This window comes from Microcaecilia unicolor, chromosome 3 (genome assembly GCF_901765095.1).
Source record: "Microcaecilia unicolor chromosome 3, aMicUni1.1, whole genome shotgun sequence".
NCBI lineage: Eukaryota > Metazoa > Chordata > Amphibia > Gymnophiona > Siphonopidae > Microcaecilia > Microcaecilia unicolor.
Window position 1 is genome coordinate 319169802 of NC_044033.1, and position 14176 is coordinate 319183977.

Consider the following 14176-nt stretch of genomic DNA (forward strand, 5'->3'; position numbering starts at 1 on the left):
CTAAAATTTCAAGATTTGAGTGTCCCAGACCGTATTATCGAAACCAAAGATGGATGCCCATCTTGTTTCGCTAATACGGGTTCCCCCGCCCCTCCATCGGGACGTTTTGTGAGGATGTCCTCAGGAAATCTTGGGCGTCCCTTTCGATTATGCCCCTCCATATGTCATGTTTGAAGTTGTTGTTTTTCTTTTATAGGAAAGAATGTCTGCTAGTTTTATACTTTGCTTTAGTTGCAACCATTTATAAAAGTGTTTATCAAGTACCAAAAACTGAGCTTTTAATTCAGACAAAGAGATTATGCTATTAGCTAGTATAATTTGGTTGAAAGCATTAATACCTTGTCGGTACCATTCTCCAGAAAAAAAGAATGGCCATTAATTTTTTAGCTTGGGTTGACCCCATATTGGAGTATACATAGAGCTGTCATATGGATCTTCCATGCAATTATCAAAGTCTGAGGGGTCCTTTTACTAAGCCATGGGAAAATGTGGCCTGTGGTAGTGTAGGTGTGTGTATTGGGTGCGTAACAGGCCAGTTTTTCCCGCATCTACAATTTTTTTTTAATGGGACGGGAAAAGGGCCTGCAGTAAAATGAAACCAGTGTGCGCCCAAAATCAGTCTGATCCCTTAACAGCCATTGATCTAGCGGTAAAGACTCATGCGCTACATGTGTGACAACCAGTTGGTGCATGTGAAGTGCCGATTACCACTGGAACCGGCGCACATAGGAGGAAATAAATAATTCATCCAGGCATTATGGGCGCACGGCAAATCTGAAATTACTGCCAGGAGGGTGCACTGGCCTGGTGGTAGTCTCATTTTGGTGTATGCTGCATGCATGTACAGCCTACCGCAGCTTAGTAAATGGGCCCCTATGAGACATAAATGTGAAGACCTCAAAAATTGGATTGGAGGCAAATTGATTTGGTATGAAATAGGGTTTCATACCTAGAAGTAGATAATGAGGCCATAAATCAAGTTCAATAATAAGCCAGATTGGAGTATGTTGTAAATTATTTTGTAACCAATCACATGTTTGTTGTGTAATATATGCTTTGTGAAAAAGAAAAAAATCTGTTTTTTAAGGTTTTAAGAGTGATTTGAGGGACAGAAATTTGTCTAGGGACTTATAAAAAAATTATGGAAAAGAGAAAGGGTAACATACTAAAGGGTGTAATTAATTTTGGGCATAACGACCATTTTAATAGTCTCTAGATGTCCCCACCATGTAAGATGAAGAGGATTCCAAGAGACTACTACTACTACTACTATATTCTGCAGTATTTTCTTTATATTCATTTCTAATGTAATGTCAATATTAGGGTAAAGATCCAAACCTAAATATTTTAGCCCTTTAGAAGACCAGAGCAGTCCATAAGGGGAAACAATATCAGGAGCTGCATGTATATTTAGAGGTATAACCTCTATTTTCTGTTTGTTAATTTTATATCCAGAGAATTTAGCATATACATCTACCAATCTTAAAAAAAGATGGAATTGACTTTTGTGAGCTTGAGAGGAAGAGCATAATATCATCTGCGTAAGATGCTGCTTTTACCTCTAGAGATTTGGTATATAGGGATTCGACTATAAAGTTTCCACCTGCCCCAGAATCCAAAAAGACTTCAGTATGCTCCTCTCTTTGGTCTAAATCAAGCACTGCTGGTATTAACACTTGATTACAAAGTAAACCAGGAGATAAGCCTACTAGGGTGCCTGCAGTCAAACCCCGATCCATGGGTCCAGGTTTATTAGGGCACTTGTCAGCATAATGTCCCATATTACCGCAATATAAACATAGGTTAAGGGTTCGACGCCTCTGCTTCTCTTGCATCGAGAGTGGAGTATGACCCAGTTGCATGGGCTCTACAGGCTCTAAGGGGGAGACCCCCCTAGGACTAGGATCCTGCGAGGTGTATCGATAGCTCGGACTCTTGATGCTCATCTTTTCTGAAGGGCGTCGTTCTCGGCTACGTTCTTGAAATCGAATGTCTATCATATTACAGAGCCCAATCAAGTTGTCTAATCTGGTCGGGAGCTCACGTCCGGCCAACTCATCCTTAATCTGTGGTGCCAACCCCTGCCAGAAGGTCGCGACCAGACTCTCGTTGTTCCAAGCCAGTTCAGAAGCCAGTGTGCAGAACCTAATGGCATAATCGCCCAGGGCCCGCGTCCCCTGCTTTAATCCGAGGAGCACAGAAGCTGCAGATGTAACCTTCCCAGGCTTTTCAAAGATTCATTTAAACTGTTCCAGGAATTTATGGAAATCATAAAGCACTGGGTCATCTCTTTCCCAAAGAGGAGAGGCCCATGCTAAGGCTTGACCGGACAGCAGGGAAATAATATAAGTTACCCGGGTTCTATCGGAGGGAAAGTCTCGAGACTGAAGCTCAAAAATTATTCTACATCGATTGAGAAAGCCTCTACAGTCTTTGGGATTACCGTCATATCTCGGTGGTGCCTGAAGACGGACCCCTAGCATTACCGGGGCGATCGCCGGTACCGACTCCGGACCTTGAGAAGCTGTAAGTCCCTGGAAGCATTCCTCTACATATCCCTATAGATGTTCTACCCATGTAGTCACTTCCTGAAAGAGTTCATAAAGGTGTGCAATCTGTTCGGTGTAATCCTGAAGCCTCTGCACGGCGGGTGGTGCCTCCGAGCACATGGTCTTTGCAATCTGTCACACTGCTGCAGGCGATCCGGAGTAGTGAGCCCTTGGGCTGCTGACAGAGACCGGCAACAGCAGGAAGACCACCCAACAGGGAAGCGCAGCCAAACACCAACAGGCTAGGCTGGAACCAAATGTTGGAACAGACTTGGCTTGGCTGGGCTAGTACCAAATGCTGGAACTGACTGGGCTTGGCTGGAGTGGAATTCAGGATTCTCGAACTAGGCAGACCCAAGCAGGGTAGGGCAGAAGCTAGGACAAACAGGGTGATACAAACAAGAAGGGAGCAAGAGGTGAGGACAGCCAGAACAAAGACACACAGGAAGGAACTGAAACTAAAGACACACAGAGCAGCTAGATACAAACAGTAAGGAACTGAAGCTTAAAGACACACAGAGCAGCTAGATACAAACAGTAAGGAATTGAAGCTTAAAGACACACAGAACAAGAACTAGCAGAGCTAGAACTGCAACAAGCACTCACAGATGAAAGCACATCTGAAGACCTCTGTTGCAAAGGCAAAGCCTGAAAGTTCCCAGGTTCTTAATAAAGTCAATTACAGATGATGTCACAGGTGAGGCTTGGCAGCAGAAACACCGGGGCAAGTCTGGAAAGCTGGAACATCAGGACCGGAATGGAACCTGGAAGACGTCTGGGAAACAGGAAAAAACAGTCCACAGCAACCACAGGACCCAGTCACCTGGAGGCCAGGTGAATGTAGGCATGAAATATAGACACAACCGTGACATTTCTATGCCCCTAAACATGCCCCCTTTTGCCTGCACACATTAGAATTTAGGTGCAGTACATTACAGAATACGCTTAGCAATGTACGCGTGTAAATTCTAATTTTTGCCAATTAGTGCTCATTATTGCTTGTTAAGAGCTGTTAACAACAATTAACAGCTTGTTTAAACAATTAATTTACACGCTTAGTTATAGAATATACGTAGACTTACTTGCAGAACCGCATGTAATTCTAGGCATGCTATATAGAATCCAGGGGTAAACGCTAGAGTCACCCATATGTTCCTATGGGTAACAGCATTTAGTGTGCACTAATCATTAAAGCATGCTAAAAACGATAGTGTGCCCTTAGCATAGCTTATTAAAAAGGGCCCTATGTCTCTCTTTGTTCTGGTGTGCAGTGATTGAAGTAAATTTGCCTCTTAAATGTGCTTTAAAAGCTTCCCATAAAATGATAGAATTAGTATCAGCAGTTTTATTCCATTCAGAAAAATCTTTAATATATGTTTGAATTTTAGCAATATATTCTTCCTTATTTAATAGTTGAAAATGTAAATGCTAAATAGGTTTTTTCATCGAATTCTGTGATGATATCTGAATGTTCAGTGTAATAACTGCCTGATCAGACATGCTTATGGGCTCCATATGTGTGAGTAATATCTTCTAAAATTTTATTGGAGACTAAAAAGTAGTCTATTCTTGTATGACTTTAGAGTGGGGCTGAAGGTGAAGTCTTTTCCAGTAGGGTGAAATTGCCTCCATGGATCTATTAAATGAAAGTTATCTATCGGGGAGTGTAGGGCAATATGTGCTTTTGGTATATGATATTGTGCTCTAGATTGCCTACCCAACCATGGGTCCAAAGGAAGATTAAAATCTCCTGCTACATGAGTGGACAAGATTTGTATTCTAGGAGGAGTTGTGATATGTTAGAGAAGAAAATAGGGTCATCTTTTTCAGAAGCATAAATATTCATTAATATGAATTCCACATTATAAATTTGAACTTGTAATATAAGCCACTTACCTTCATTATCAGTTATTTTTTGATCCAATCATTTAAATCTCTATGCAATAATATTGCCACTCCCCCTTTTTCCTATAGGTGGGGAACAGGTGGATTCAGAATTCCATACATTATCTTTTAATAGGTGAAAAATGTCTTGTATATGGGTTTCCTATAGAAAGACCTTTTAACCTGTAATTTTTTAAGTGCCAGAAGAATATTTTTTCCTTTTCATAGGGTGCTGAAGGCCATGAACATTCCATGATACAAATTTTGTGTCAGTGAGAAAAGGACTAGCCATTGTAGAAAGAAGAGATAAGTTTTAGTAAGTGGTAATTTCTAGTATTTTGAAATTGGATGTAGGAAGGCGTCAATATTTCCATATATATTTGGCTTTTTTGGGTGAAAGAGAACTGGGCTATGGGCAGTGAGACAGAAATTGGAGGAAGCAACAACTAACCTGAGTGCTAACAGCATAACGAGCTAAAAATAGAAAGAGAATTTGGAGGAAGAAGTACCACAAAAGTGGCTACACAGGTGGAGAGACAACCTCCCAGGAAAGAAGTTATAATAAAATATAAGTGAAATAGACTAACAATATAATAATAATAATAATAATTGTTTACAATGAAGATATTAACATATATACCATCCAAAATTGTATATTTAATGCTGTTCTTTGTGGTTCTAAGTAATTTGTAAATTCATTTTCCACCTAAGAAAACACAGGGTTATTTTGAGTATTAGCAGGCTTGCTTAAAAGCTATAGAATCATCTATTTTCATGCAAAGTTATTAAATCAGAATGAGAAAATAGCATATATTATATCATAACAAATTCCAAACATACTGAAAAAGGATATGGTATTACATTTGAACCATATATAACACCTGCAGTTGAGAATGAAGAGACATAAATTCAACAGTGTTAGAGCTGAAAGAAAATCTGAGTTATACAAAGTTCTCTATAAGAAACGCATGCAGTGCCTTCGAGTATCTGATTATGATATTATCATTAACATATAAACAAAATAATGCATCATGTCAAGAGAAACTAGCAAGTATGAGTCAGCATGCAAGTGCAGTAATAAATATTCATATAATTTTCCATGTACTGTAGAAAAGAAGTCTTGTTTTCTCTTTCTCCCCTTCTTTACCCTTGTATTTCAGAAAAAAACAACCACCAGATAGCAGACCACCAGATAACCAGAAGATCCAAGACTTTAAATTATTTGTGGTAAATCAGGATTTACATTATAGATTACCAATGTTTGTAAGGGGAAAAAAGAAAAATAGTTACTAGCATAATATCACAATATTGAGTCAGAGAAGAACCTGACTTAGATTGTATCCTGTATTTTAAACATATGATATTAAAAAATCAGTATTAGGTTGCATAGAAGTTCTAATATCATGCACATAACCTTAATAGAAGCAAATCTGAAATCAAAAATCCAGAAGAGACTACTCATAGTCAAAAATGTGTGCCTATTTGTTGGAGATACAAAGGCGGGAAAAGTATAAGGCAATGGTAGTATTATGAAGAGAGCTAAACTTTACCCATCCATTCCATTTGAGGAACACTGATCAAGAATTTTTTGCAGATCTTCAGGAGTATCAAAAGATCTTGAACTGTTAAGAGTGACCTTCATTTTTGCAGGGTATTGAAGCCCATATCAGGCTCCGACATCTTTAAGACGTTGTCAAAAACTCTTTCCTCTTCAATGCCATCATTTTTGATAAATATGGTATGAAAGTAATCTTTCGCCCTTCGTAGACGATTGAAGGAATAGTTCTGGCAGTGTTTAGAATCTGGAGAATTTCAGGAAATTTCAATAGTTTTGCTACCACAGGATGCGGTATTTTAGCTCCCTGTTTTAGTTTCTCAGTCATGCAATGCACTCTTTCTATTTCAAGTGGTGAATCAAGTTGTAGATGTAAAATTGAAGGAATCCAATTGTTTATCATATTGGAGTCTTTAGCATTTTTGACTAAACCTAAAATCCATATGTTGTTTCTACAGTTTCGATTAGCCAGGTCTTCTAGCTGCCTTTCCAGCTGACATATTTTTTCTGTAGTATGCAGACTGTGCTGTACAAGGTCAGTAGCAGTGTGATCTACTTTTGCTTCAAGCAGATCTAATTTGGCGTTGAAATCTGTAATAGATTGGATCAGCATAGCTATATCAGCGTTGAGATCACAGGTAGTGCTGAAGTGTTTGGTGTTTAGTTCGCTTATAGTTTTGATTTCCTCCATAAGGATATCAGCTAGCGAGAGATTGTTTACGGATGCCATTTTTTCCAGCGTTGGAGGATCACATTTCGATCTTTTAGATCCAGATACAAGAGTTGAACCTGTCTCCTGCCTGTGAGGTTTTGCAGTGGACATCTTTGCAAAGTTAGAAATATCTTTTTTTAATAGCAAAGTTCAGCATTAGTCAATCATAATCTTGATAAATATTCCTTCCTAGTGTAACTATCGGTTAAATTTTAAAAGATTACCTGGCTCCTTCTAGATCTGGTGTAGAAACAGTGAGCAGCAGTGCAGTGAAACTGAGTAGTCTGTGTGCATGCGCTGAGTGTTCCGCATACTGATGGAACTTTCAGGAGAGTGACAAATAGCTCAGGCTGGCAGTTGGGAGAGAGCTCTATTGGTGAGAACATGTTACTAGGGAAAGACTGGAAGAAAGTTGATGCTGGAGATCATCACCTGAAGGAAAAGGCACCCACCATTCAAGAGAGCCAGAGAGAGAAAACAAAGAGAGCAGCTAAGTGACTGAAACTGTTTTAAAAAGTGCAAATAAGAGAAAATAGTAAAGGAAACCTGAACAATAAGTGAGAGATAACAAAGAAGAAAAAAAGAGTAGAGGAAAACTTACATGTTGGGATCCTAGGGGGTCTCCAGGGGTCTGAGGGACAGGAGAGGGGAGACTTTGAAGAGTCTGGTGTTTTGTGGAAATGAATGTACTTAAATGATTTATGTAACTAATATTTATACTTATCTGAGGATGTTCTCAATGTTTCTAGAGACTAAATTGATTTGTGTTGCTAACCTGTAATTGGAATACATATGTTAAATTTGCAAGTTGATAAAATTTCCTTAGCATTTAAATATAATTCAAATGATAAAAAAAAATATTTTCTTTTTATTGTTAAACTCCCTGGTTGGTGTTGAGTCATTTTGGGGAAACACTGTGACATATTTGGTACCATCATTGTAATACCTTGCTCTGCCACCAGGGGGTTTACACTAGATAGGAGCTCACCGACTATTCCGCCATCTTCCTTGAGGTCCTTTAGCACCCCCCCCCCCCCTCCACTCTGCTACTGATAAAGTTGCACTGGCTCCCAGTGGAGGCCAGGGCCCAGTTTAAATTATTTACTATTACATTGAAGATCATTTATGGTGATACTCCACTCTATTTTTGTGATTAGGTCCAGCTTTTACATAGCAACTCTATCAATAGTAGAATAACCTGTGAACAAATGTTGCTAAATTTTCCTATAGCTCATTCTGATTTAAAATGTTGTTTGACTCTTCCTGTCATTATCGGAGTGTCTCTTTGTGGAATTCTCTACCTCTAGAGATGTGTTTGCTTAAGAATTATCAACTATTTCACAGTTCTTAAAACCTTTTTGTTTCATAAGTATTTTGGGTAACAAGTAAGTTGTATGACCTCTTTTATATAGTTATAATACACTTTTGTTTTTGCACTGATGATAGCTTGTATTTCCTGAGCTTATGTCTCAGTGGCTCTTAACTTGTAAACCACAATGAACTAAATCTGGTATTTGTGGACAAGAATCCCCTGTAAAACATACCATACCATATCATAACATAACAAATGTCAGATTTCCCTGGGAAAATCTGATTGCAACAGCATACTTTCTGTCATTCTTCCAGAGAGATCACATGAAAGGATTTAGGGGATCTACTTTGAAAAGAAGAATGGAATGAAGTCTAAATATTTATCTGTATCCCAGGCTCTCACAAAGGGACTAATATAGACCAACCACAAACACAACTTCTGGGACAATGGAATTATTTATTTACTAGTAAAAAAAGGCCCATTTCTGACACAAATGAAACGGGTGCTTGCAAGGTTTTCCTCGGCTCCCCTGCAGCCACCCATGTCCAGCGAACCTCCTCTCTCCCCTACCCCCCCCTCCTGCCACCCATGTCCAATGACCCTCCTCTCTCCCCTGCCCCCCCTCCAGCCACCCATGTCCAGTGACCCTCCTCTCTCCCTTGCCCCCCTCCAGCCACCCATGTCCAGCGACCTTCCTCTTTCCCCTGCCCCCCCTCCAGCCACCCATGTCCAGCGACCCTCCTCTGGACATGGATCAGCTGTGAGGCAAGTTTTTTTCCCCCGGGTTCTGAAGTCGACATCATAATGGCTGATCTACGGAGCCTAGCAGACCAACTTGGAATGAGCCACAGTCCCAGGCAGCAAGACAGAATGTTGGAGGTGAGAATTATTATATAGGATTATTTCCTCACACCTTTTTATAGTAGTATCTCAAGGTGAGTTACATTCAGGTATGCTGGCTATTTCTCTGTCCCCAGAGGGCTCACAATCTAAGTTTGTACCTGAGGCAATGGAGGGTTAAGTGACTTGTCCAAGATTACAAGGAGCAGCAGTGGGATTTGAACTGGCCACCTCTGGATTTCAAGACTGGTGCTCTAACCACTAGGCCACCCCTCCACTCCACAAATTATAACATGTGAAATTATTAATTTCCTATGATTCATGATGTCATCAGTGAAAGCCATCTAGATATCCTGCAAATAACTGAGACCTGGATAGACCAAAGCAGGGGAGTTCCATTGACTTAATTATACCCCAAACCATCCAGCATCAATCAAAACCAGGGAAGCAAAGGGGTAGCAGTTAAGATCTGAGATACCATTCTCCACCTGCGTCAGAATGATTCTTAATCCAGCTAGGAGATAAGGAACCAAGTAGTCTAGGCGGAGAGACTAAGTTGACACTTTAAACCTATTTTATAAAAAGCATGACTTCTATGTGTCTTTATAAAATAAGTACATGTACTGAGGTTCCATCAAGTATCCTGTTTCCAACGGTGACCAATTCAAGTCACAAATACCTGGCAGGATTCATAAAGAGTAAATTAGATTTCATGCTGTTTATCACAGGAATTTCTGTTAGGAACTTATCCAAACCCCGCTATGCTAACCACTTTTTATCACATTCTCTGGCAATGAATTCTAGAGCTCAATTCCACATTGAGTATTACACATTGAGTGAAGAAATTTGTTCTAATAGTAATTTTATTGCATGCACCCTAGTACTTGTTCTTTTAGAAAGAGTAAATGATGACTTCATGTCTATCCGTTCCAATCTACTCATTATTTTGTAGACCTTTATTATATTTTCTCTCAGTGGTGTGCAATCAGGGCCTTCAAGGGAAAGGGGATGGGATTTGATATGACACCTTTCTGTGGCTATAATAAAAATGGTTTATATATTATATGCAGATATTTATTTTGTATCTGGGGCAATAGAGTGTTAGGTGATTTGCTGAGAGTCACAAGGATCTACAACGGGAATCAAGCCTCATACTCCTGGTTCTCAAGTCACTGTACTAACTTTTAGGCTACTCCTATTCATTAGGGCTTGGGATTCAGTGATTCAATCTGCTTTATTATTCCACTGTTTTTTTTTTTTTAGATACAGCTCTAGCAAGTTAGTGTATATGTGTTTAGGGATGATATCTAGGTGGTTGGATATTTTTCCTATCATTCCTCAGATATTACCTCTATGATTGAGTCTTTGCTTTTGATTTATGGATGGTTTAGGGAGAATAAATTGACTGTTAATATAGAGAAAGCTAGGATCTATTGACATACTGTCCATCTGTCTAGTCCAGCAGTTATGTCACAATTTTTGGAAGGTTGGGTAGCTTTATGCAACACTTTCTGGTATTGGATGCTAAGTTATGCTTCGAGCAGCAGGTTTCCCAAGTGGTCAGATCAGGGTTTTGTGTATAGATGTTATGACTGGGGATTTGTGAGCTCTTGTGCCCCAACTGAGCACGGCGAGGATGGAGTGCCACCACACTCGGTCAGGCAGCCAGACAACCCTTAGCTTCAGCTGCATTTAGCCACTGTCCCCTAGGAGTTGAGCCCCTGGGTTCAAGTGGCAGGCAAGACTTCCGGAACCGGCGGGGTTGCACGACCACTGACCAGACAGGTGGGCAAACAAACACATTCCAGGAGCCCGTAAACATCAGAGCAAAGAATAGTCATAGAACAGTCCAAGGTCAAGGCAGGCAGCAACACAACGCGTAGGTCAAACCAAGGTCAGGAACACCGGAACACAGGAACCGAAGACAAGGAGCACTGGCGTGGATCTCAAACACAATTGAGGCCGAAGCAATGAAGGACTGGAGGCAGGGCTTTAAATAGTGTAGGAATCAATCTCAAGCATGTGCAGCTGATCCAAGATGGCTGTCCCCAATAGCAGAGATGCCCTACGTCCAAATATGGGCTTCCTTCCTGAAGCTAACCAACTCCAAGATGGCTGCCACAAGCAGAGATGCCCATCCCAAGATGGCCGACCTATCCTGGAGAAACCGCATCCAAGATGGCTGGCTATCTTCGCCGGGCCACGACTTGCCGGCGAATCGGCTGCGCAGGCCTGGAGCCAGGTGAGGAAGGTAACAATAGAGGATGTTGCTTGCAGTGAAACCATATTTTGACAAGGCTACATTACATGTCTTTTTGCATTCGCTAGTTATTTCAAAATTAGACTATGGAAATGGGGTATATCTTGGGATAGCGTGTTATTTGTGGAAGAAGAAGAGGATATTACAGAATGCAGAAGTAAGATTGTTGGGGGATGTTGGATGGAGAGCGCATGTAACCCAGTTGTATAAGCATTATAAATGGATACCTGTGGAATATAGGGCATCTTATAAGATTTTGTCTATAGTGCATAAGGCATTGTATCAGAGGACTCCCTCTTTATTACAACAAATGTTCCACTGAGAAATCTGAGGTCAGCTAATGTTTCTATGTTGGCTCCTCCTGATACCTCTTAGGCTCGCCTGACTGTCATCAAGGATTCTGCATTTTTTTTTTTTGCAGGCTCCAGTTTTGTGGAATCAGCTTCCTTTAGAACTGTGGGTGGAGGCATCCTATCAGCAGTTTAAGGTTGAATTGAAAACTTATTACTCCAAACTTCTGACCCAGGCAGAGAAAGTATCTCCATAGGCTCCGAAATATCCACCCGCGGGCGCTTAACTCCCACTGAGCTAGCAGCCTCCGGGGAACAAACAGCCTGAGAGAGGCCAGCTCTCCAGCCATTATACAGAGACCAAATAAAATCTGGAGGGAAACCAGACCCCCCGCCCGATGCTGCTGAAGCCCCAACAACACTTCCCGCAGTCTCCGCGATGGACCCCCTCGCTTCCGCAGCGGCAGGTCCATCGCGTGATCCGTGGCTAAACTAGGCGTGCTTCCCACCACACACGATTCCTCCGGCGCCAGTACGGAATGCATGGCCAAAAGGGCCGTGCTTCCCGCCAAAAACAGCTCCTTCGAGGCCGACCCGGGACGCGCAGCCAAAATGGCTGCGTTTCCCGCCAAAACCGGCCCCGCCGTTGCCGGCCCGGAATGTGCGGTCAAATCACCGCCCAACACCTCCGCCGACTCAGGGGAAAGCACGGGGGGCAAGAGCGCTGACAACGTAGGCTCCCCACAAAATATACATTGGCCACCTTTCACTTCAACGCCGCGCTTTGCACAAAACCGACACCTCTCCGGCTTAGACATAATGGCCGCGAACACAATAAAAACAAACAGTTGCTTTGTGCTCTGACAGACTACTAGGCAAAACCGCCTAAGGCAAGAAAGCCCTTGAAGACGTTTTATCTCTGGACTGCCACAAGAACGGCCAAAATAGCCGCCTTTTAAAAACGTTTATTTTATTTATTTATTTTTTAAACCTCGTTGCTGATGCCTAAACGCCTCAAGGGTACAGAACGAGGTCTGTAGCCGAAGTCAAGCAGTCCTCCAGAGGAAGAGCACAGGGGGAGGGACCCGACCACCCGGGTGTGACACCCCACAGGGAATAAGAAGCCCCTTAGGACTTACACCCTGTAATAGAGATCCAAGTGTGGGTTCTCTAACATTTACAACCCAACCTAGAAACCCCAAACGGCCCTACCAGACTGAGTACACTGCACAGGCTGCACACATCTACCCTCTGCTGAGACTGAGAAAATACTGGTTAGTAGAAGATCTGCACAGGCTACTTGTATAAGAAGTTTTAGTGTTCTCAGTCTCCCTCTGCTGGTAGGAGTACATAACCCAAGCGTCTTGAACGGTCTGGAGGATTGCTGAGGAAGTGAGCCTTTTTCAACTGAAGGAAAACTCTGGAATAAGGGGGCATACGATGAAGAATAGGCTTAGGAGTAATCTAAGAAAGTATTATTTTATGGAAAGGGTGGTGGAAGAGTGGAATGGCCTCTCAGTGGAGGTTGAGGAGTCGAGGACTGTGCCAGAATTTAAGAAAGTGTGTGATGAGAACGTGGGATCCCTTAGGAAAAGGAAGAGTTAGGGGCTAGAGGATGGGCAAACTGGATGGACCATTTAGACTTTTTCTGCAATCATGTTTCTATGTTTCTATGAGTAATGATCCAATCAGTGATAATAATTGGACACTAACAAGCAATTATTGACACAAATTGGCAATAATTAGAATTTACACGCATAACTTTCTAAGCATATTCTATAATGTGATGTGTGTAAATTCTAACGTGCAGATCTGAAAAGGGGTGTGGCCATGGGAGGAGCATCGGCGGGTTGTGGGCATTCCTGAAATTTATGAGCAGTGTTATAGAATACACCTGCTCCGCACCTAAATTAGGTGTCAGCATTTACACCCAGTTTTAGTTGGCCTAAATAGACAAGCATAGATTTGTTGCAGGAATGGCCACTAGGTATATTTCATAAGCTGCACCTAACTTTAGATGAAATTTATAAAATACGTTTAGGTGCATATTTTTAACACTGATTTTTAAGGTGCCATATATAGAATTTATTCCTATATGCAAATATTTGCTCTGTCCCTAGTGGTCTCACAATCCAAGGTGTTTTTTTTGAATCTGGAACAATGAAGGGTTAAGAGTCTTGCCCAGAATCACAGGGAGCTAGAGTGGAAATTGAATCCAGCACCCCAGGATCTCAGCTCACTGCACTAACCCTTAGGCTACTCCTTCACATTGATAGCTATACTCTAAATGTTATTACTGCTCTGGAAGGATATGGCATATCTGTACCCTGTAACATTTGTGCTGTAAGATGTTGCAGTATCTGGTTTTCTATATGAACTGTTGCTGATTGAATAAGGGTCACATGGTGGGTGGAACATACTTATATACTATAGCCCTTAGATAGCTCATATCTTGTGCCCCAATAGGGAGTGTAAGTTTAAAATCAGATCTATAAAGAAAGGCTTACTTTGTTTGGAGACATAATCTTTTGTAAATTGCATTTTGGGGGACATGTTCCAGGGAGGCCACTGTCTGGGGACATTTACAGACACACTTAAAGATTTTTAATAGTATGCTCATGAGCTTTCACAGCAACATTACCTGCACCAAATAGAAGTAATTTTGTGAAAACTGGTTTTGAAAATGGCTATAATTTGTGCAGGCTGTTAAAAAAATATTTTCAAAAGGCAGCATCATCTGCAAAGCATCCTGTTACCAAAACAAAATATTTCAC